At 44.3% G+C, this 23,212-nt stretch overlaps 1 pseudogene; it reads right to left on the reverse strand.

The window, feature by feature from the left end:
• Positions 1 to 21,720: 21,720 nt before the first annotated feature.
• The window catches only part of LOC131894678 (mitochondrial glutamate carrier 1-like), a 44,065-nt pseudogene continuing 42,573 nt past the window's right edge, over positions 21,721 to 23,212 (reverse strand).

The raw sequence follows: 23,212 nt of genomic DNA on the forward strand, positions 1-23,212 counted from the left end.
GAAGACAGTTATCTTCTGTGATTCTGAGCCGAGAGTGCCTGCCCGTGTCTCTCCTACCTCTCCCTCCTGACTCCTTTCCACCTTCACTTTCTCCTGTAAGCAGCCAGTGTCCTCAGCAGAACCACAGGGACACAGCAGAGGGGTGATCCCTTGCTGGGAAGGTCACTTCCTCACCCTCTTCCGTGCCCTAAGCCAGGTGAGCACCCAGCAGGTGCTGCCAGAGTGTGACAACCTGGAGGAACAAACCAGAGGCAGGGCAGAACAGCGAGGCATATGGGGACAGGGTTTTCATTTTCTCATTCTAGAGAATAAAGGAATCCATTGACCTATTCTTGTGGTAAATTTCTTTACTTACATAATATTTGAACAAATCATGAATGATACGTTTTGAATTAATTTACATCTATTTTAATTAGCTGAGTAACATTAATTAGCACAGAATTCATAACTAACACACAGTGATAGCTGTGGGCACATTATCTGTGGCTCCCTGTTTACCCAAAGATCCACTCTGCAGGGTGGCCTGGTAAGTAGAAACGAGATCACGGTAAGAAGAACTCGGTTACAGCCCCTGCCTCTCTTTTGGCAGGACAGTTCCAAAGTTGTGTGAATTGTCTGGGTTTTTCTAACACAATGTGCTGCACATGTGGTCCCTTGAGCAAATGGACCAACACGGCTACCTGGCATTCATATCTCAGAGGACGTAAAAACCACCACCAGGGTCCTTCCATGAGCCACCACATGTAGATGTAGGTCAGGCCGTGGGTGCTCTCAGCCACTTCCCTCTCTTTCTGGACCCCACGCAGCCATTCTTACAGCAGACAATACTATGGCCCAAATGGCATCACCGTCTCTGTCACGCCCTTCCCTGCTCCTTCCCTTGCTGGCACACACTTTTGTCCATGGCTGCCCTCTGTGTTCCCGTGTGCTCTTCCTCCCCAGTACTCCTTCTCTCTGTGGTCCACGCTTTAAACAGGCAGATATCTTCATCTTACACATAGTGTGTGTGAGAACACCAGCAGCCCTTCCCCATCCCATCCATCTCCTTATTCATACACTAACACAAAGGTCAACACCTCAGAGAGAGCCCACTGCTCCCAGACTGAAAAGTCGGTTTCAGCCTGTGCATAGTCTCCTTGTCCCCTGCCATAGCCCTCCTGCTTGGCTCGGTGGAACTAACCACACTAGGTGCCATTGAGGTCTTGTGTTTGACTCCTCATGATTTCTACTGCAACTCTAAATTTATGAGAATCAAGTCTAAGTCAAGGCTATATCTCTCTTCACCTACTGCTCAACACTGAATTCTAGTGGTGGCACATGGTAGAAACTCAACAAACACTGGATAAAGGAAACAAGCTCAAAAGGAATGAAATAGACCTTCCTATAGGTGCATAGAGATGGATGGGAGCTTTTAGATACACACATGCTACCTCCTCCTTCAGTTCTTATTAGTTTTGAAAACTCATTATGTTTTGTCTTGTCTATAACCGGGAGAAGTAGGAAGTATGCTATGGATAAGTGTGGAAGATAATCAGAGATTGTAATATGAAGGCGGCAGGAAGCGGAGAACTGAGATCGTCACTGGATCCCATGACTTGTGTTCTGAACCCCGCCTCCATTTTTGCTAAAGAGCTGCTTGGTGGCTGGAGAGAGAATTTCTTAACTTGTCCCTTTCCTCCTGTGTCTCCCTTCAATAATTCCTGAAGGAAAACCCTGGATGAGGCAGTGTTAGTGCTTCCAAAGTAACAAAAATCAGCTCAGTCTCAGGGTCCACATGGAAGGTGCCTTTTGGATTGAACTTGTCAACCAAAGGGCATATCAAGGCCTTCAAAGCCATCTGTGCTTCGTTATCGGTCAAAATTAGCTACGTAATTTCCCCACAACTGGAAAGGATTTCAAATTCTGGAACAAACTTTTCTACTACTCTTAGCGACTATTCAATGGCATTGCAAAGACCCTGGCCCCGAACATGGTTAGGAGACTTAGAAAAGAAGTATTAATCAACTGGTGATTTGCTGAAATAGGAGTATTTTCTTTGCAAATTATGATTGTCTTACATTCAAAGATGCGCACAATTGACACAGTAGGACTTTAGGATTGTCAAATATGTCAGATCTATTTATTTCTCAATCCAGTGCAGCATGGGCTTGATCATAATGACCAAACACATTACCAGAGGCTTGATTTTCATTTGAAATACAGGAAGTGAATTTCAGTCTTAAGGTAACCGATTGTTTTCTGTATGTTAGTAGATGTTAGTTTTCTGTAGGTAGGCTAGATGTTAATCACTTTTCTGTTGCCCTGACAAAACACCATGACCAAGGCAACTTATGGAAGGAATAGTTAATTTGGCCTTACTGTTCCAGAGGGATAAGACTTATGGTGGGAGAGCATGGTAGCAAGCACCAGGCATGGCCACAGGACAGGATGCTGAGAGTTCACAGACTTTACCACAGGCATGAAATGGAGTGGGCAAGCTGGAAGTAAGTGAGGCATTTTCCTTTTTTCAAACTCAGTACTCCTTCCTCTGTAAAGACTGCAGCCTCCAAATTCCCCAAACAGTGCCACCTAGTGGGGACCAGGTGCTCAGCTCTCAGAGCCTGTAGGGGACAATCTCATTCAAATTGCTGCAATGTCTTTATTCCTCTAACAAGGATTGTCCATGGCAGCCAGAGCCATGGCTTTTGAAGTTGCATGGTCTGGTTTTCACCATTGAGGCTTTTTTCCCCCCATCCTCCTTTAGTCTGACAAATCCCAATTCCATAGAAGAACCAATGTATTGATCACAGATGATGCCTGTCAGCTCTCCTCCAGAAGCTAATAAAAAATCAGGGCATCTTCAAAATTTGCCTACTAGTTTTGTTTACTTTCAATATATACTAGGAGTTACATCTGGTTTTAATTTGCAAACAGCAAGTAGCAGACACAGGAATGTTTTTCCCATTCCTTATTTAATAAGATATAGTGTCCTACCTAACAAACAGCAGTTAATGTTTTTTATGCGAAACATTGCCGCTTTTCAATTTAACACCATTTTTAATTTATGAAGTATACTCTATAACAGCCAGAGTAGGCTAATTAATTTTGAGGTACCAAAATAAAAAACCTGCATTGGTCATGCCAATGCATACTCAGTTTTCTCCTTGCTATAGCTTTGAAACTTGAAGACTCTATTTCTAAAGTTTAGCATGCTTTTAGAAAGCATTTGTTAAATAAAAAATAACTATATTTTCACCTAAATGGGTTATGTAAAGAAAAACAGGGTTTTCATGTGGAGCAGGGGCAAAATACAAAACACCAACATCTTCAAGATTCCTTTTCACTGTGATTTTAGTTGACAGTAAAAAAAAAAAAAAATACAGATTAAAGTTTTATTTCATTACATTGTATAAAATAAATATAAAAGAAGTTCTAGTGCCCATCCATTGTCATTTTGTCTACATTGAGACACGGTTTAGACCATGAGTAACTGTGGTTTCCACAGCGTTTCATTTTAATAATGGTTTTGTATAAAATATGTTCTTTCTGTAAAGTAAGTTCTAAGAATGTTGTTTTATAAACTGATACAGTCTGTGCTGGTATGTACATGCTGTTTTTTTTTTTTTTTTTCTTTTTTCCTTTGTGTCTTTATTTTGAAGCCAAACATATCCAATAGGTGGTGGTGAGGTGCTACCTGCCAATCACTCCTGCAGGAAGAAGTCTTTCTAGAAAATAACTTCTCCAAAACTAATCCCTCTCACCAGTTTTCAAATAGGAGATTTATTTCTTTGATGTGGGGCACATTTGAAATCACCTCTGCCATCTGGAGGTATGTCCCTCCTGCGTGGACAGCACCCTCCATCCCACATCTGTATTTGCTTTCATCTGTCCCTTGAGGCCTGCCCTGCCTGCCCATCTAGATACACAGATCTTCCTGGATGAGCAAGCCTGGCCTGGAATTTAAACTCAACAAAGCAAAGGCAGGTGGACCGCCTCCTCCTCCTCCTCTAGCCATCTCGCCCTGCTTATACCATCTTCCCGCAGCATGACCCTGGCCTCTGACCTCCTGCAGAGGGCAGTATAGAGGGTGTCTGGAACCAGGGGCATGCTAGGAGCTTTTTACATAGTTCTTATATGTACAGAGAGTGATATAAACTACCATCTTGCAAATCTTCCTTACAGTGCAATAGACCTCCGGCTTTAACTGTGTCAGTACCATAAAACTATGTCCTAGGCTGTGGTTTTTATTACACATAAGAGTCTCTTATTATTAAGTGATATCAAGGCAGATAGAGGAATGCAGGCATTTCTACTCCTTGATCAGTTTTTTAACTATTCAATTTGAAGATCAAAATAATTAAATCCTTTTTTTTTTTTTTTTTTTTTTTTTTGAGAGCAGGGTGGAAAGTTACATGGAACTGACTCCAAATAAAAGCTATGCCTCTCAATGTCTTGTCCAGCTTCTGGTTAGAGTCCAATCCCTCCTCACGGGGCCAGCTGAAGACTGTGACTACTCAATCTAAAGGCATTTCCCTTTTCAGGTGATTTCCCCAGAGTCTTTTGCTGCTGATAACACAGAAGGATATATGACTACTTAACTAAAAATATATAGTTTATATCTGCTTGCAAAGAAAGTTGCTGCACTAAACACTATTCAAGATGCTAAATGACTTGAAGTCATGTTTGGATGCAGAAATTAAAATGAGGATTTCTCCTTCCCATGACCTTTGTCCCCAGTATAATGAGGCATTAATTAAATGGTACCAAACAGCCTTAGAAACACATTCCTTCATGCACTGAGGAGTCTCCAGAAGAGAACTCTAACTTCAGAAACTCCAGTATTCTACAGCCATGGGCAAAGGGTTTATTTCTCATTTGCAATAATTTACTCAGAGTTACAACTGAACATTTTCTAGCCAGGGGAATAGCATCTCCTCACTTAATTTAATTTTTAATTAGTTTGGCCTTTTTATCTGCTTGGATTAACATAAAAGAGGGAAAAAAGGAAATAACTGGAAATGCTACAGAAAAAATAATATGTTTATTACTCAGGATGAAGTTCGTGGTTAGAGCACTTGCACTGCATACAAGATGCCCTGGGTTCAATTCCCAAGATGGCACGATCAATTAATCAGTTAATTAACTAATTCGTCGGCTATTGGTTGACACGTGATGGTAAAATAGTGTATGAGTCATTAGAAACATGGCTATCCTCTCTTATTTGATATCAACAGAGACAAATTTTAAGGACAAAAAGGTAAATTCTATTTATCTTAAAAAGTATATCAATTCCTAGCACCCACATGGCAGCTCACACCTGTGTCTAACTCCAGTTCCAGCACTTGACACTTTGCACAGTCACACATGTAGGCAAAACTCCAGTAAATGTGTGTGTGTGTGTGTGTGTGTGTGTGTGTGTGTGTGTGTGTGTATCATCAACTAATATAAAATTCCTGGAACAGAATGAGAGAAATTCTGTTTAGTGCATTATCTTGTTCACTATGGATAATCCGCGATCTTGATGAAATACCCCAATGTGAGATTAGTCTGCATGGAAACCAGCAGCACATTACTTAAACCCAAACCTGAGGGGCCAGCAGTGTGACTCGAGGGTGGAGCTTTTGCTCCTTATGTGTTGGGCCCCTGGTTCACCCCCTGCCCCTGTACCCTCTCTCCTTACACACCACACACACACACACACACACACACACACACACACACACACAGAGGCAACTGTAATATAGAAAGCACCTTTGGGAAATTCTTGATAAAATGATGTTTAACATAAGGAAAAAAAGTGAAAACGCTCTCTCAAAGACTAGGAAAAAGACTATTATACATGAGTTAAACACGCACTGGGCTCACACACATGTGAAGGAGCTTTCCGGTCTCTTGGGGTACTTGGGGGATATCTGTTATTTGGACTGAGAGGGAATTTAATTAATTCAATGTAGGAAACAAAAGGCAATGATCATGGAATGAGATTAGGATAGAGTAAGGGAGGCACGGATATTAAGAAATGACTTTGGGGCCTTGGATGCACAGAGGCAGGAGCAAGAAACAAACAACAGATCCCGCCCCCGCCCCCCCCCGCCCCCCCCCCCCCCCCCCCCCGCGTCTAGACAAATGCCGAGCTGTATTTTGTGAGATGTGAGACGCATCATGCAAGGACTGCTAGCTTCTCCTCTGTGCGTGAGACGGGCTTCGAGAGGAAAGGGTAACAGAGGACCACTGGTATCAAGCATCTTGAGAATCCGTTGACAGGAGGGCCGTACACACCCCTGGGACACACGTGCTTCCTGTATGCATAATTTGAGATGGCAGCTGCGCGTGCCAACCTTTTGCAGCCGCCGCGGGTGGGAGAGGGCAGCCCCCCTCTAAACGGTAAAGTGAGAAGAGGCAGGAAGAAGTAAAATGCGGCTCTTCAAAGGGGTGGCGGGACTGCCAGAGAACAGAAGAGCCGGTAAACGACCCAAGTGTTCGGGGAAAATGGGAAGAAAATGTTTCTTGAGTGCTTTTACTGTATAATACCCAGGCGCTGTCTGAGGCAAGAACAGCAGGGCTCCGCATTCAGGCCACCAGCCATCATTTCCGTGGAGCACTCGCTGGCCAAGTTATCCAAAAGATTAGGGCTTGCTCAGGAATTGCAGGCAGCTCCTGAAAGTAATGTATTCACAAGAGACTCAAAATTCCCTGTGGTCTAAGGACGAGTGAACCAGAGAACTTCTTGGTTAATAAAATTTCTGTCTCTTCTAACTTTTTCTTTTCTTTTCTTTTGTCTTCTTTTCCTCTCTCTCTCTCTCTCTCTCTCTCTCTCTCTCTCTCTCTCTCTCTCTTTCTTTTTTTTTTTTCTGGAGCTTCCTCCCATCCTGTAAGGTACCTACCCGTGTGCAATCTCAGACTGCTGTAGAGTGAGAATCTAGGTCCTCGGTGGTCCCAGCCCTGCAGCATGTCCTCTACTACCAATTGTTCAACACGGGTGTGGAAAGTTACCAACCCCTAGAGCATTCTGAAGACTTTGCTGGCCCAGTTTAATGAATGAAAGAGCCTGGTATTCCCGGGAATTCTGCACACAATTTAAAGTACAGTCTCCCATTGTCACAATATAGAGCATGTAGACAGGTTTTAAACTAGTGAAGTTTATGTTAATTAATGTGAATAAAGGCATTGAACAAGGATTTGCTTAGTTCTGAAAGGCTATTTATTTCACACTAATGCATGCTTATTTATATAACACTACAGGTTGCGAGCAGAAACTTTAGAACACTTCCTGGCCCAAGACTTTTTATTTATTGTCTATACAGAGAGAATAATATTTCTGTGCTATTTAAAACTGTCAGTTAAGATGGCAAAAAACTTTTTATTCACGTTGTTATCAAAGCAATTTTTTCTTTGAAATGTTTTCCATTTAAATGTTTTGTTTGTTTTTGAGAATTTCATATGAGTCATGTATTTACATCATTTCCACCCATTCCTCCTCCCCATAAAATTCCTCCTGTGTTCTCCAACTCCTCCTCAAACTCATGACCTCTTTTTTCTTCAGTTTTTATTTTAAGAGCAAAGGTATAACAGAGAAGGCATAAGTACAAAGGTATAATGGAGAGGTTGTAAGGACAGAGGTCATTTCATTCTGTCACAGGCTTGTAGTAGGTAGTTTATGTGGGAGTCATGCCAAGAAAGTATATATTAGATAGGGCTTATAAAGAATCTTATTCTTTTATGAAAGAACTAATCTAGAGGAAAAAAATAAAACTGTGTTATCTAAAAAGTCGTACTCCAAATGGCCTCTCAACTCTGGCCAACACAAATGCATAATAAAACAGTGGGGAATTTGATGTTAATGAACAGAACAGCTTTGTGGAGTCAAAGACATTCAGAGTCTAACGAAGTTATGTTTGCTAATTACTCATAGCACCTTTCATTTTCATGTAGACAGGCAATCAATCGTGCTGTAAACATGATTCTTTCCAAAGACACCAGGTCAGTTGATGCCAATTGCCTTTTCTTAACCCTACATGCTGGTGAGCATTCGTTGAGCAGATGTTCAAGATGACGCAATGCCTCCCAATGAGCACAACTGGGAAGATTCACTGAAGGTTGGATTGGGACACTGGCCTTTTATTCCAGGTATATTAGTGAGTAGGATGTGTGATCAGGGTTGGGATCAGACCCAGTCTTCCCTGCTACTTGGGCAATGACTTTAGTCAAGTTAACAGATTTTGCTTCTGTGAATTCCAGGACTAAAGCCTTCACCAAAGGTAACTAATGACATCAGTTTCTACCTAAAACTACTTCTAGCAGATGGCTGCCAGGGGACCTGACCTGGAATAAAAAGTGAGAAACTTTAATGAGGCTGTAAAGAGACCTTCGGCTGGAAGGAAAAGGAACACACAAATTTATCATGCAGTGTCACTGAGGCTAAGAGGCTCGTGGACAGAGTAACAGTACAGTTGGGTCACTTGTAGGGTGACACAAGAAGAAAACTTTCATCCATGTTTGTTTGGGAGTTTCACATATGGACTTTGAGAGAAAAGTGACTACGTATGCTCCCCCAAAGAATGGTGCTTGGAATATTACAACTTGATCTCCTTGAATCGCCTAATTATTTTATTGTATGTTTTCCAAAACCAGCATCAAAGAACTATAAACAGATCGTGTAAATAAAGGCAAAGGAAGACATAGGGGTCTGTAGCAGGGCATCTGGCACCTCAGGTCCTCTTCCAATGCATTAAGAACCCTGAGCAAAGCCTAAGATGGAGGAGAACTTGGCTGGGCGAGGAAAGGCGTGTTGCTCCTGGAGGGGTCCAGAGAGGAGTGAAGCTGCCATCTGCCCCTCTGGGCATCGGAAACTAATGAGGGTGTGAGACACAGGGCTTGTTGTCTTCGCATAAGATAACGGTCTCCCCACACTAGTCACATAATGTGGTTGTGGCAGGGGTCAGTTCCTCGCAGGAGCTGGGTAGAGAAAGAACTTCAGTTCCTGTGAGCTACTGACTTGTCACAGGGCTTCCTCACGCAGCCGCCCACAGCCTGGTGGGCCTCTCTGGTTGATGGTGATAGCAGAAAGAGGAATAATAGAGAGAGGGTAGGATGGAAGGGTGAGAAGAGGGGAAACGGGGAGATGGAGGAAGGTGGAATCCGGTGCTTTGTCAGCCAGTCTCCACAGTGGCATTGTGTGACAAGTGTCCTGTAAGGATGGCTCACATTCCGGGGGCCATGAGTGCCAGGAAGGGCACTGTCAGGAATAGTGTGACCTAGCATCAGTAGCACAGGCATGCGCTTGTTAGAGAGGACACACCGGTTCATACCAGTCCGCGTCCTCAAGCCTGTGTTTGCAGCTGGAAGCACACTGGCCAGCTGCCATGCAAGAAAGAATGACGTCATCAGATCTTCCCTTCATTGCAGCTCTACACAGGGAATTTTATGCTCCATTCATTATCTCTAGTGACCTCAATAGACTACCTTGATTTTTTTTAAACTTCTTTTTAGCTTTATATTTATGAACAGAAATACTCTCTGAAAGGGCATCATGAACTGCAAACTTAAATTTCTTCAACTTTTAAAATTAGTTGAGTTGGTTTATACTTATAAAAACCTTCAAAACAAGTCTCTTGTTTTTCTTTTCCTGCCCCTTCTCCCCTTATTCATTTTTTTCCTCAGAACTTGAGTTTTCTGACTTCCATTTACCCAGGGGCAGCTTCAGTTTGGGGCCACTGAAGCACAGCCACTTAGTCAGACAACCAGCAGGCTCTTTCCAAATCAATCTGCCCATAAATCAAAAGTGACACTGTGTGACGGACGATAGTTCTTGCTTGCAGGCAACAGCGGAGTGTGTTTTAGATACCTTTGTGTCCCAGGGCTATTCCCCCAGATTCTCACCCTGCTCTCTCTAGTAAGGTCCTGAAGAGTCCCAGGACCAGTGCGACCTCCTTAGTCCCTCTCTGCTCAGCTGTTCAGCATTTCTGAGGCACGCTGGCATCTGTGATAATCTAGGTTATTTCATCCTACAACAGCAGCTCTCTCTCCAGTGGGCCTGCACATGCTTAGACACAGGCACCTCAGCTTGTCTCCAGCCCTTGCTCTGCCTCAGTCCCCCGATGCTTTCTTTATGAATAGTCCTCTGTAGGCGTGGGGGGCACTGGAATGGTTTTGAACAGATCCAGCTCCTTCCTGATTCAAAGCTTCTGCAAGGACCACCCCCCATTTCTGCACAGACCCTTCCCCCATTTCTCAGAGTTTGTGATTTCATTGAGCTTGGCTAAAGGGCATTATTCAGAGGGGTTTTCCCTCCGAGTCACATGGGATCTTTCTCAGACAGACAGATCGCCACATCTATGTCTTTACTCCTGTAAGTGTCTCTGGCTGCAAATGTGAGTGACAGGATTAGAAAGGCCATTGGGCTCCACTTGTGCCAAGTAACACACAAAGGCATGGTGATGATCAAACAAACTAATAACTACCAAGGGTCAACTATACCGATAGGAACTACTAGTCCTTCCCACTTCAAGTTCACAGTGGTCTTGCACGTAGGATGTCACTGCCATCCTTATTTTGTGGGCCAGAGATAGAATACATGAAGCTATCGAGGTGGCACAGATAGATGGAGCAGAACCAACATCTGGATTCACCTGGGCTTCCCTATAGTGTACTGGAAAGCATCTGGTTTGGTCTAAGACTCAAACCAGCTCTTGAATGTTAGAATGAGAAGTCATGGAGACTTCTCCACATTACAAGATGGAGACTGGGGTGGATGGACATGGTTCAGAAAAACATGTAAAAGGCACAATGAAAATATGCAGCACCATAGCATAAAATTTATTATTAACGGTTGGGAGTAGTGACTTCTATGGTTACTCATACAACGGCAAGGCTCATTGCTGCTTACAGAGAGGTGACCTCCTGTGTACTAACCTGAGCTAACACAGAGAAAACACTAAAGAGGTATTACACAACCTAACAGGACCTGCCCTGCTGTTTCCGGTTGGCAACCTCCCAGCACCTCCATTATTCCTGATTTTATCCTGTCAATGAACCTAGAGTTGAGAGAAACATTGTAAACCAAGCTAATACTGTAATTACAATCATTATTAGCTTATTGGCTTATAGCACAAAAAATGTTTGGTCTCATTATCTTGACTCACCATGGTGGGTGATAAGTATTATTTGACATACAGAAAGTCACATTTATATCATGATTTCTTTTCAACATTATTGAAATAATGTAAGATTGAACTCAAAATGTATTCAATGTATCGTCATTTTCTTAATCATAGAAACATCCATAACACTTTTCCCTATGCTCTGCCTCATGGGAAGAAATTGTAGGTAGTTCATGAGAAGTATCTGGCCATTTTGTTCACAGACCTAAAATCCTTATTTTAAAGAAGAAAAAGGGCAGAGGTCTTGAAGACTGCCGATTCTTCTGTAGAAGGGTGGCGCGGTAGAGGAAGCAGAGCCAAGTTGACATGCAGCCCTTTCCTTCTGGTTCATACACAGAAAACTCAATGGATCTACGAGCATGTAGAGAAGATTCATCAAAAATTTACAAATTTTAGCATTCATCAAGTTCTCAGCTGAGGCAGGCACAAACATCTCACGCAGTGCCTCATTTAATGCTTACAGCGCGATCTGATGCTATCACAATTTATAATTTGAAACCATTGGGAGTACTTCCGTGTTTCAACACACCTAATAAATGACGGAGCTGAGATTGTTCAGTTTTGTTTTCACGGAAGCTTCTCTTTAACCACTTTTCTTCACTGCCCTCAACAAAGACATGGAGTCTTTTCCACTGGCCAGGGCTTCAGAACATAGAAATAATATGAGAAAGTCAAAGACCTGATGTCCATAGAGGCCATGAAAACTAACAGTATTTGACAGTACATTTTTTCTTTCCAGCCAAATTACACTTATTGATCAACACCTATAATCAGTAGTCTGTACGGGGCTCAGAAAAGCACACTGTTAGAATCTGAGGAATTTTCCTGTCTTAGGGTTTCCATTGCTGAGAAGAGATGCCATGACCATGGCTACTCTTACAAAAGAAAAGAGTTTCAGAGGTTTAGTTCATTATCAACATGGTGGGACATGGCAGCATGCAGGCAGACATGGTGCTGGAGAAGGAGCTGAGAGTTCTACATCTTGATCCACAGGCAGCAGGGGGTAAACTGACTTGAGCTTCTGAGACCTCAAAGCCCACCGCCACAGTGACACACTTCCTCCAGCAAGGCCACACCTCCTAATGCTGCCACTCCCTATAGGCCAAGCATTCAAACACACAAGTCTATAGGAGCCATACCTATTCAAACCACCACATTCCCAAACAGTGTCCCCAATAGACATGATTAAAAATGTAAGTTATGGGCTGGCAAGATGGCTCAGCAGGTGAAGGTAGATGTCACCGTGCACGTTGACCTGAGTTCAGTGCCCAGGGGGAAGGAGGGAATGTACTTCCACAGGTTATCTCCTGACCTCCACACATGTACTGTGGCAAGCACCTCAATACACATATGCTCTCAACACATTCACATAAATAAATACATTTATTAAAATAAATTATGTAATTTTATATTTAAATATATTTTAGATTTATGTATAAGCTGTAATTGTTAATACTGATGGTCAGTTGACAGGACCACTTGGGAGAGAGACCTCTGCATGTGTGAGTAAGCATCTAGAGGGAGTTGAGGAGACAAAATGTCTCAGGACTGTGGGTAGCACTGTTCCATGAGCCCTTCCCAGATGGATTAAAGGAGAGAGAGAGAGAGAGAGAGAGAGAGAGAGAGACAGAGAGAGAGAGAGAGAGAGACAGAGAGAGAGAGACAGAGAGAGAGAGAGAGAGAGAGAGAGAGAGAGAGAGAGAGAGAGAGAGAGAGCACCAGCACTTCTTCTGCTTCCTGGGGATGCAATGTGACTGGCCACTGCAAGCTCTTGTCACCACATCTTCCCCACCTTGATGGGGATGCTCCAACAAGCTGCAGTCAAAAATAAACCTTCCCTTCGTTAAGTGGCTTCTATCAGATACTTTGTTGCAGAAACAAGAAAAAACAATGAATACAGAAATTAAGATCAATCATCTAAACCTTGTTTCTTATTCATCATTCTGTGTTTATGGTCACCTGGGCCCTCCTGGGACACATTGAATATTTGCATACATGTGTCTCCTACAGCTGCCTGGTGTTATATCCATAATCAGCCATGATGGTAATATCTACCCCTGCAAGTCAGCAAACAATGTAAACAAAGGCTTGACATTGTTATGTTGACTACCTGATCTTAAGAATAGGATGGAGGAAGTGTTACTAAGTCGAAGTTAACAAAGAGTTAACTTTAACAAAGAGTTAAGTGCCTTACGAGACACAAGATTACAGAAATCCTTCAGCATTTGAGCAAGGGCTCCATCCTGTTCATTAAAACAATGTTTCTGTAGCTGCACTGCGGCACCTGGTTCTAGCCAGTGTGACTCCATTTCCAGAGAGTTGTCCTCTAGCTTGGAAAACAAGCCTTCTTTGCCATGGGTAGACAGTATTTTCCCAGCCCAACAGACTCATGGATGAGATACATATAAGCACAGAATATCCCCCGAGTCTGGCTTGATCTCTGTCTTTGATTATCTACATCCAGTCACCTCTGCTCTTTTAATGCCAGGAAACACTCTAAATTCAAGCTTGTATTAATTTGGGGTATTCACAGAACTGGGGCTAGGTAGGTGAGGAAAGGCTGAAGTGGAGTGGTGACTGAGGAAACACTCTGTGGTCACCTACTAGTGCCCAAAGCAGCTCCTGATTTACTCTTCTGTACCAACTTAAAGATCATAGCTTTGGGTGTGGAAAACCCCAAATTAGGTCAGCCCATTTGTTCAATGTCTGGTGAGAGTGTGGTGGTTGTGTTTAGAGTGGGAACCCAAGCAGAGGAGATCATATGGGGAAGGAGAAACAGGAACACAGAGAGCTGAGGGGTCAGAAGCCTGAGGCATCAGCTCGCTCTCTCTTAACTACTGGCTCTTACAAAAACAACTAGAGCATGTACTAAAAGAGCATCATTCCCTTTGGACAGAATTCTCAATAACCAGCCTCCCCCACCTCCAAGACCCCACCCACGCAGGGTCCTACCACCTCAGCATTGCTGCATTTATGACCAAGTCACCAACACAGGAACTCACGGGGCCAAGCCGTCTCCAACCCAAAGTAACATTCTTAGTATCCGTGATGTAATATTTTTATTTGTACTGAAATGTGATTTTATTTGTATGTTAATAAATAAAGTTGCCTGGGGGTCAGAGCTAACAGCAAGCCATAGCAGAGCTGGGCATTCGTGGCACACGCCTTTAACCCCAGCTCTTGGGAGGCAGAGCTAGGTAGATCTCTGTGTGTTCAAGGATACAGCCAGCATTGGAGACACGCTCCAATGAGTGTTTGGAGGTCTGTACAGACAGGCAGTGATGAGGCAGTCACGTGGTTGGGTTTACAACCAATGAGAAGGCAGAACAGAAAGTCTATATAAAGACAAACAGACAGGAAGTAGGTCTCTTTCAGAGAGGTCTCTTGGCTGAAGAAGATAGCTGCAGCAGGCGGGTAAGGCTCTTAGCTCTGACCTCTTGGCTTTCTTCTTTGCATTGGTTCTGTGTTTCTTATTTAATAAGACAGTCGGTTACATCTACATGTATATAAACGTGTATGGGCACATACATGCCCAGCTCTTCCTGGTAAGTCCCCTGCTCGTCTTTTAACAGTACGCCACAACATTTGTAATGGCTGAACTCTTCACAGCCACCACGGTCTCCTCTCACACAGAACGTGATCTTCAACTAGCTATAGGAATCTCAAATACTCACCCGTCATACATCATGTGCTTGGGGGTAGTGACAGAAAGTGGTGTGTAAAGCAGCTGTCTAGAGCCTTAGAGGTGGTGTCAGCAATCCTCACTCCTTTTTTCCTGCTTTGAGCTTAATCTGAGGTGAATTCTTGCAGAAAACACTGAGGTGGTTACGTGGGACCTCAGAGAGTCACCGAGAATTTCTCTTTGATCCCCGGAACTGTGTGTGTTGGGGGGCTCTCTCATGTGTAAAGAGGACAGAGACTTGCTCTGGCATCATGCTGCCCCGGGTGGCCTAATGTATGGACTGCTGGCCCTCCCTCTACAGCACAAAAAGTAATTTTTTAATTGGACGCTGTAAGTTTGCATTTAAAGCAAAACGCAATGTTTCTGTTTTTACAGGGTAGGACTCTGTTCGCCTCCACACACTGGGATTCAACATGAAACAAAACATTTTACATCGCCAAGTCTAATCCGTTTGCCTGAAGACAGAGCTAGAAGAAAGCCTGCAGGTCTAAAGGTCATAACTGGTTGGCATTCTCCAGCGCTGGAACTTAATTAGCATAGATGCAAAGCTGCAGGCCTAGCTCGTGAGGTGATCTTTACCACAGCTAATGACAAGTCTGTGCTGAGCTATCTTAGGACCATGTGGGAGCAGACATGCTTGCATGACCTTGCCTTCTTCTTCGGGACAGAGGCGCTTCCAGCAGGAACAGGGAGTGGTCCACAGTCCCTCTGCATTAAAGACATCACACACAGAGCACCATGCTACACTGACCCAGTGAAAGCTCCCCAGTGCACAGAGGCCGCAGTGACGGTCAGTTGATGAGGGGACCACACTGGAAGAAGGGTTAAAAGGTGACAGCACAAAGAGACAGCTGGAAGCCACCTGCCAATACCTGAAGGATGTTCACAGCGAAGTGGAACAATCGGAACGTGTGTGGCTCCACGTGACAAAGACCAGAAAGTGACCACTTGGGACCTCCCGAGAGTTCACATTCTGCTGGAAAGCGAAAGCGGAGGAGGTCGGGGCAAGTTCTCTGCAGCAGTCTTGGCTTCTGCCCTTCTAATCCACCTCTGTAAGGGAGATCAGCAGAAACCTGACCATCATTTCCTGAAGGCCTCAGAGACTTGAGAGATGAACCAGAAAGTCTGTGGTCTTTTCCACAGTCTAGGTCTGCCACTGAATAAAACCCTACTCAGACATTAGGACTCAGAAATGATCCCAGTGAGAGAGGGGAGTATTCCAGCTCACTTCATTGCAAAGTTGGTATTGAATAGTGGAAGACAGAAGTTTGCAGAGCATACAGAGAAGTTGGAGGGGCTCAGGGTGGGGGAGAGAAAGGCAAGGCTATGGTGAAGCAGACATAGTTGTATCCTGAAAACCAATGTTGAGAACCAGAGATATAAGGCTATAAGGAGCAGCAATACAGGATTAAGAAAGTAGCAGCGGGCAGGAGATATGGCCAGTGGCTAAGAGCTCACACTGCTGTTGCAAAGGGCCTGGGTTTGGTTCCCAGCATCCACTTTATGAGGCTCACAACTGCCTGTAACTCCAGCTGTATGGGGTAGGATGCCCCCTTCTGGCCTCCACAGGCATCTGCTCAGCTCACCTACCCACACATACACACATAAATTTAAAAACAGTGAGAGAGAAAGCCACAAGACATCCCTGGCCTAGTGTACAGAGCAATGGACCTTATTTAAAAGCTGGTTATGCCTTCTCGTCTGCCCTCTGCTTGCAGATGACCCCTGGATGCCAGGCTCTGTAGGGATGATTCCTTATAAAAAAGATGGCACTCTGTACAAAAATAGTTGTTCCCCTTGAGCTCTGGCAACCCTGAGGGATCATCCACATCAAAGAAAGGAGCACCCCGCAGTCTGAGTCTTTGCTGTTTAGGTGTGTGGTCTTCTCCACATACTGGGGCTTTCCTGTGCAAGTGCTTCTGCTCTCCCTTCCTGTGTGGTGTACCTTATAAAGGGGGACTCTTCAGTTGCATTTTTTTCTGTGTGCATCGTAACTAGCTCCTCCTCATCTTCAAGTCTGGAACCCCCGGGGATCTCTGTCACTGAAGAGTCAGACTTATCACCTCTTTCAGTTCTGATTTGGAACCGCTGGCTTTTCTGGGTCAGAAATCAGTAAAATTGGAAACATTACTCATCCTACCTGCGTCTTTCACCTAAACAGTGGCATCTTGCATAGCATCTGTGTCTTGCACCTACCTGTAACTGTGTCCAACTAGCTTATGAGTACTCTACTGGGCTAAGGGAAGGAGTGAGCAGGCCTCCTTTCTCAACCTTTGTCAAAACTTGAGTGACCACAGGAAAATGATGAGCAAACCATGCGACGAAGACCTGTCCATGGGCAATTCTAGATTGTAATACATTGGCCATTAAAACTAACCACACAGGTCCTTGTTTAGTAGGGAAGGATCGTTGAACTATAAAGTTGTCTAGGGGCCTATCAACATTTTCTGCTTCAAGATATTTGGAAGTGTGACTGACATGTAATAGAATATGTTCTCAACAATGGAACTACTGTCCCAAACTCTATAAAGACAAAGGTGACCCCTGTCTTACTGCTTTGTCACCATTGCCAGTACATGATAGGAACACAGTTGACTTATCCTTCATAAATCAAACATGGTATCAGAAAAGGGGCAACTTTTGGAAGAGCTGAACAGGAGGGCATTAAATGAGAAACCCTCTCTTGTTTTGATTCTTGTCTATTCTTCTACATTCTGAAATCTACTTTCTTTGAATCCAGCTATAACAGGGGTCCTGGAGCCCCAGAAGGTCAGTCCATTGGTTACTCATGTGTTCTGTTTTTCTTCATCCTATCAGAACTCATTTAATGTTTGGATTACTTTGGGAGAAGGTGCCTCTATCCTCAGGTCCACGAATGGTCATAGGACCTAAATGCTCCCATCAAGCAATTCTCAGAACCAATGTTAGTGATCCTGAAACAGAAGACTTCTCTCCATTTTCCCTAGGTATCGTGTTGTGTAGGACCTGAGGATCAGCAGCTACTTAATGAGGCTAACATACATGAGGAGCACATCAAAGACAATGTCAGAAAAGGGAGAAAATAGAGACAGGGGTCACCACTTAACCTGACCTCAAAAGGTGACCCACCTCTAGATGTCCATTGACTTGAGTACATCAGAGAAAATATCTCAACTGTTTCCACTTCAATATGTCAATGCCAAAGCGTAGCCTGACAGTCATAAGGACCTATCTTTCTTCCCATCTCCATTTTAACTAAGTACTGGAGCATGGAAACACATCTAAACTATTTGAGTTTTCTGGAGCCCTTCGGGGATCATTTGCCGATGGACAGATCATTAACTTCTGGAACTTAGATTAATTCTCCCAAGATTTCAACATTAGTGCCTTATTTAACTAATTTTAAACTCACAGTACCAGATCTGCCTCTTCATTTTATAAATGTATCTTTAAATAAAACATTAAATAGCATTTGTTTGTTTCAATTCAGTAAATGTGACCTACCAACAAGCCATATTTATTAATAAATTTGACATTTTTATTTCTTTACATGCGTAGTACTCACATTAAGTGATAAATAAGATTGAATGAACTCCTTGTTCAAAACACCACATAAAATTAAGCGCTACTTTTAAAAACATATCACTTAGATTATCTGATTGTGTGAAGGCTCCAGTCCCACATTTGTCTGATATTACCATAGCGAAAGAATGTACCGTGGGACTCTAGGTGGTTACAGAGCACACAGGCTCTCTTTTACATGGCTGGACAAGGTCTTTTGTTATATATGGGTGACCTTAGAATAATACGAAAACCAAAGGGACAAGTCACCCTATCTGTCATAATTGTAATGTATGCAGTTGGTACCCAATGTGTGAGCATTTCTTATGAGGATCAGAGACTTAATAGTTGGTAAAAATTATGCAAATGTTAAGGTGTTAGTACTAGGAGTAATGATCTTGAAGGGCTAGAAAAGGCCAGGAAGAGCTTGGGAAGGGTCTGTCTTAATTTTTCAGACCTTCCAGGGTCAGTAGAAGAGTCTTATCTTCTTTCATGCCATACTAGACCACAATTACTGGTGACCCAAAATGTCTCTTCTGAACCTTCAACTGAGCTCTACACTTTGTAAATACTGAGGCTTTGAATATTCCACAAAATTATAACAAATGTACGCACACCTAACACTCACTGTCTTGATAATAAACACACACAGGCAATGGACTCATTCAGATTCATTGAAGTCCTTAAGTGTAGAGGATGGAGCATATTTTTTAGATGGTATAGTTCATTTATTTGTTAATGGTCCATAGAATTCATCTTATTATATCTCTCCACCACGAAAATCATTCCAGTCCCTTTCCCTAGATAAGAACACTGTGGGAAGATCTCAAATCCTGCCTTTCAGCTCTGCTGGTCTCCACAGCCTCCTCCTAGGAGCAGCTGGTGCTTGTGGGCAGGTTAAGAATTGAGTTGATCCCTGTGCAATCAGAGACAGTTTTCATGATTAACGCAAAGATCACATTTGACAAATCCAGAGACTAAATAAATTTAAGGGGGAAAGTGTCTTTAAACCATTTTGTTCAATGGTGATATTCAAACTCTCCCATGAGAGAAGCATGTCATTATGAAATCACGTGTTCGTAACCTTCTTACAATCCTGCCTTCCTCCACAAACTGGTACACCCTCTTCCCCACTGTGTGCTAAGCTGTAGTCAAGGGGAGGTTGGGTGATGGGGGATGTTGCAGACAGATCATTTGCATATCCTGCAGACAGTATGGACCGCCCTCTCCTGCAGACAATCCTCCTACACGACACACTGGCAGACATCAGCCACTGGCCTGGCCTTGGTCTCACTTGTCATGGAACAGCAGCAATGGTAAGGAACAATAACCAACAAAAGCCTCACTTGCTTTGTGTCATTAAGTAAAAAACTATCTCATGTTACTTTCTCTTCCCAACACGAAAGAAATCACAGTCTCACTGTCTTAAAGCATGTATGAGGGCTCATTGCAAGTGAACACGACAATTCGCTCACAATTATCCTGGAAAGTAGACGGTCACTTGGATTGCTGATAAAATATGTCATTCTTTGCACAAATGTCTCTTTCCGTTGTTGAGGTCATTCTCTCAGAATGTAGCATTTTTTGTTTGTTTGTTTTTTCTATTTAGAAAATGTATTCATTTTTTACATGATAAGACACAAAAAGTCACAACTTCTTAAAACTTTAAAAGAAAAAAAATATAATTCTGTAAGCATCAGCAGTAGTTTTCAGAGTGTAGAAGTGATAGGAGAGGAGGTTCCCAGGAACAGCCATGAACTAGGGGCTGCTCAGGCTTGAGCCCTGGGTAGTGTCACTGGAAAGGGGCCTCTGTGGAGGGTGTTGGGCTTGAGGGACACAGCACAAGCACTTCTGTCAATCACCAAACACAATCAGTGGCCAGGGCAGGGGAGGGGACTGCTTTGATTCAGAACAGAGGATCCAGGGCTGGAAGGGTGGGGCTTTCCAAATACGGACAGAAGCCCAGACAGCTGTGTTGTAGCATATTATTCTAAGGTGTATTACTTTTGTTTATACTGAATTTGTTTAGCTCTAGGAAGCTGTGTTACTGTGTCTGTCTGAAACACATGATGGTCTAATAAAGAGCTGAATGACCAACAGCGAGAGAAGCAGGAGAGAGAAATAGGCAGGGCTGGCAGGCAGAGAGGATAAATAGAGGGAGAAATCTGGGATGAAGAAAGAAGTAGCCAGAGAAGGAGGAGGACTCCAGGGGCAGCCACATAGCTGCACAGAAAGCCATGAGTAAGAGTAAGATTTACAGAAGTGAGAAAACGGGAAAAGCCCAGAGGCAAAAGGTAGATGGGATAATTTAAGTCAAGGAAAGCTGGCAAGAAACAAGCCAAGGTAAGGCTGGGTATTCATAAGTAAGAATAAGCCTCCATGTGTGATTTATTTGAGAGCTGGGTGGTGGGCCTCCCAAAAGAGTAAAAAACAACAGAGCTGGGTGTCCCAAGTTCTGTACTGGCCTTCATGCCCACCTTTCCCCCACAAGCAATCTCTGTCCAGGAGTAGGGCTCTATCAGAAGAGCTTACCAGGCTGGAGAAGTAAATTATTGGACTGGGTCAGCAGAAGGCCCGAGGCATACACAACATGAGCATAGAGCGTAGAGTGCCTGATTCCATAGAGAAAGGCAACTGTGCCCTTAAGGGCCCATCCCCATGCAGCCTGGCTAGCTGACTGTTGGAGGTTGGAGGTAGCAGCCTGCCCCACCACAGGTATACAAAGACCTCAAACAATATGCATCCCACATGGGGTGGGGGCCCCAAAACTCACCAGGAAGAATATGTGTGGGGTGCCTGGGATCAGAATTGAATGGGGCAGCACACCCAGCCTAGGAATCCTAGCCTAACATGAGGATGGAATACTCCAGTCCTCCTGTAAGGCTGGCTGGGAGGCAGAGTGGAGTCCTGGCTGAGGCAGAAAGAAAAGCAGGGGCGAACAGACTCATGGGCAGAAGACAGGCAGAGGCAAATGAGCACAGTAAATTCAATAAATAATTGTGTGTGTGTGTGTGTGTGTGTGTGTGTGTCCCATTTGTAGACCAGGAGAGCCTCAGAGACCAGAGGACTTGGGGGCCCCAGCCCAGAGACCAACTCTGTCTCAGGGGGTGTTCAGGCCAGGTGGGACTAGGTTGGGGTACAGAGATGAGACAGGACTGGCTCGACGGGACTAGCTTGAGGAATGTACAGATTTCTGTGTTTTCTACACAAATAAGAGCTTGATTCCAATTTTTTTTGTCCCTTCAGGACCCCATGGGGGCCTATATGTGTACCATCCACGTGGACCCTGCACCCTTTTCCAGCCTTCCTGCTTGATGAGGAGGACTGGGGAGAGACAAGACCTCCTCAGGTTTGTGCTGGTCACAGCGTTCTGGCCCCAGCGATGCCCGGGAAGTAGACCATCTGGGTGATGTCAAACAGTAGGCCAAGGACCAGTGCACAGCAGTATGTGACTTTCAGGAAGGCTGAGGGGCTCTTATATCTCCAGATCCTCCTGGCACAGTCTAGAAACACCGAGTAAGTGTCCTCATTGATGCCTGACAGGAAGGACACGCAGAAAGGAGACTTCTTGGAATAATAGACTTCTTAGAACCCAGCTGGTTCAGGTTGGAAAATGGGGAAGTAGACATCAGAGAAGGGGACATTCCTGAGCAGTGTGGCTGCCAGTCCCTTGTAGAGGCCACCAATGCCATGGTTCTGCATCAGGTCATAGGGTGAGCTGGGAGGCCATGGGCTGAGGAGTGGCAGGAACATCTACTGAGGGCTGGGTACCTCCCTGGCTGACGGCTGAGCCTGGGTGGCCAGAATCCTCCTCTGAGCAGCAATGTGGCCTGCATCTTACAGCTGGATCTTCAGCATCTCCAGGGGGGTGGTCACAATCATCTGGCAGGTGCCAGCTCTGCAACCTGCCAACATTTTCTTAGGTAGGGTCAGCTTTTGTTCATCCTTAGAGAGCTGAGGTCTGAAACAGTCATTAGCTGCCAGCTTGATAGCCTTCTCAGGGGTGGCCAGGGTCAGGTTTACCGCTGCTTCCCTGTACATGCCGAAGGAGCCCTTGGAGTAGATGGTCTTGACGAGGCAATCAGACACGCTGGCATGTATGTGCTGGCCATTATGCTGGTCCTGCAGCTGAGTCTTAGCCTGGTCAATGAGGAGCAGGCAGGTGACCCGATGAGCCCAATGATGCCACTATTGACGAGCTTGGCCGTCAGGCTGATCTGCTTACCAGCCGTTTTCACCAAGTGAAGCAGCAAGCTGACTCAGGCCAGGTGATGGAAGTGGAGGTATTCATGAGTAGGGGCTGATGAGGACAATGTGGGTGGCTGGTAGTGGTGGCTGATGGTCGGGGAGGGGATGCCTCTCCATCAGAGCAATTGCAAGACTTCTGCTACCACCTGGATTGCTTCCTGTTTTTTGTTTTTCTGTGAGTTTCATGACCTCTGGTTGGTGGCTTTTCTTGTGAAAGAATTAGGTCCTTATGACTGTACATGTATGTGATTACCTATTTATGCGTGCATGTATAGCTCCTACTTAAACTATGAACATAGGTGCATAACACCATAGAAAAATCACATGGGACTTTGAGCAGGATCAGAAGATGTCCCACGAAGTGGGATGGCCCATAAAATGCCCCCCAGTGCTCGCTCACGTCCCCACTGGTCTCACTGTGCACCTGTACCACTGCAGCCCACATAGCACAGGGAAGATCCGGGGCTAGGACCCAGGGTTTGGTTACTGCCTTGGCTCCTAGAAAAGCCTCTCCCTACCACACATTATTTCTGCTTGCCCTTGAAGTGCAAGGATAGCCCCCCAAAAACAGAATTTATCTCCTTTGTGCTTAGTAGTGATGGAA

Source organism: Peromyscus eremicus, chromosome 17 (genome assembly GCF_949786415.1).
Source record: "Peromyscus eremicus chromosome 17, PerEre_H2_v1, whole genome shotgun sequence".
Classification (NCBI taxonomy): Eukaryota; Metazoa; Chordata; class Mammalia; order Rodentia; family Cricetidae; genus Peromyscus; species Peromyscus eremicus.